Below are 2,500 nucleotides of genomic sequence, written 5' to 3'. Positions count from 1 at the left end.
ATATACAAATGTTACCTACAAGATCTTTAAATAAACAAAACATATGTATATATTGTATCAGTGTAACAACAAATATGTGTATATCTATTGTATTGTAATAAAATTTGATGGCCATTAATCTGAAAATGACATTTACTTATGTATTATATAACTTATACTGTGTGCAAACAAGTGATTATATATATTGAACCATGTGGACGAAACGTCTTATCCTGACCAAACTTATATCCGAAACGTTCGTGGCTAGAATGCGGTTCCCAAACTTTTGTAAGCTCCGGACTACTTCCTTCATTGTAAATACAATGCCGGGCGCCAAAGGAAAAAAAAAAAAAGATTAATACAAATATATAATAAATAAAATAATAAGTAAAAACAATAGATATAACAAAATAAGGAATGATAGTAATAGATATGAATATAAGGTAGATAAAATGCAAAATATGTATAAACAATAAATTCATTAGAAGAAAAAACAAAACAAAAAATTCTCTGGTGAACCATTGCGGGCGTCACAGTCTTAATGCGTTATCGCACCGGGCTATTTTCCTCCGAATCTTGGAGCAGATTTCCAGGCCAAAGCTTTCGGTAAGGAAGCTGGTATGCCGAGGGAAAATAAAATTCCTTTAGGAAATCAAATGACATTCAATGTATTTTTGTTGAGAAAAGAAAATAGTTTGCTATAGTGATTTTACGGCGGAAGAAGTTTTGAAATTGGGAGATACCACCGATAAATCGGAGGTTGGAGAGAATTAGCTCAGTGTGACAGCCCCTTAAGCCATTAAACTCCGATGACAAGATTCTTGTCATTTGGTCAAATAAAACAAAAAATCATAAAACACCAAAATGTTTGATCAAACACCAGAAAAATACGACGTCAGTCCTCCTCGCTTCGCTCGCGAGCGAAGCGAGGACTGACGTCATATTTTTCTGGTGTTTGATCAAACATTTTGGTGTTTTATGATTTTTTGTTTTATTTGACCAAATGACAAGACATCTTGTCATCGGAGTTTAATGGGTTAAGGCCGAAATTTTCTCGGCTACAGCAGCCTAGGCTAAAACGTCCTACGCTCGATTAAAGTAGCATTAATCTCTTAAGCGCGGTAACATCCACTCATCTATCTAAAACCGTTTGTTTTTATTCGGAAATAATCACGGAAAAGGATTCACTGTTCCGGTAGAATCAAACCAATGATAAAGATATTCACCCTGAAAGATAAATTGGTCGCGAAAATCTTGTGAAACTACTTTGGTTTTCACTCCCTAAAGTTCATTACCCTGTAGGCTAGAATGTGATAGTTGATAGGTAAGCTTAGTAATTGTCCAAGAATTTTAGTTATAAAATCCCATCCGCACTCTAGAATTGTTACACACTTGAATAAAAGAAAAAACATGTCAGTGAGTTTTTAAACCAAAGTCCTCCAAGTTTTATTCAGAGTCATTCTGGCAGATTTATTGAACTGGAGGCAGTCTGTGCTGAAGACCCCTTCATAGAAGCGTAAGGGCAAGTTTACACAGGGCGTCACTTGACAAGCCAAGCGAAATAAAACACCGAGGTCAGATTTGTACTAGTGGGACACGGCCTTACCGGTCCAGTATTTTTTCCCCCTTGCAATACGTGTGGACTCGTATAAAGCGGAGGAGGATAGGCCATTCTGACGAAAAAAGTTTTGCACGGGTAAACAACGCGTTGGGATACGGCGTGCTGCTTCATATAAGATATGGCTAGCTATCGTCGACTCTATTTAATACTATGGTGCATGGTATAAATTCCATTGTGGCACACGCTTGGCGGTTTATCTGGCCGAACTGGACTGGGGACAATCCGTCCTATACGGGTCTCTATCGATCAAAACCCCTTTCAGGCTGAAAGCCATCCCTTTTGGTCTAAAGTTCTCCCTTTGGCGGGACAACTAGGACTCATCAGATTTCCTGCAATAGGATCTACCGAGTGACACATAGATCGCGAGTTACTGTATATATTCTGTCGTGTTACAAGCCAGACTACGCACGGAAAAGCTTGTGAGGTTTGCTTCAATAGGTTCTACATAGCTGGGTGTTTTTGAAAACCACAAAAAAAAAAAAAAAAAATCACGACCCGTTGCTTCAGACAGATATCTGGGGCGACCGAGATGAGGATATCGTTGATGGGGGAGATACTACATATATTCTGTTTTGTGTTATAAGATAGACAGCTTCATCCAGATGAGAGATGGACTCAGCACTTAATAATGGTTTTGACTGACTGAAACCTCACCGAGACCAAAGGCTCACTGTTGATCTTAGCACAATCTTTTCCTTTTGCTGCAAAGTAATTAATTGAGCATCACCAGGTTGTAGACAATAAAATAAAAAGAACCCTTAAGAGGATTTTGTATGACAGTGTTGTTCGTAAGAAGGATCAAATTAGGAGACTGTATTGACAATTTCACTCTAGAAAAAATAGGTTTAAGAAGGAAATAGGAAATAACTTGTCGCTCAATAGAGAGGTTAACGAATGGAA

The sequence above is a fragment of the Oratosquilla oratoria genome, chromosome 37 (genome assembly GCF_046742065.1).
Source record: "Oratosquilla oratoria isolate Oo_2021 chromosome 37, ASM4674206v1, whole genome shotgun sequence".
Classification (NCBI taxonomy): Eukaryota; Metazoa; Arthropoda; class Malacostraca; order Stomatopoda; family Squillidae; genus Oratosquilla; species Oratosquilla oratoria.
This window is presented reverse-complemented; position numbering follows the sequence as displayed.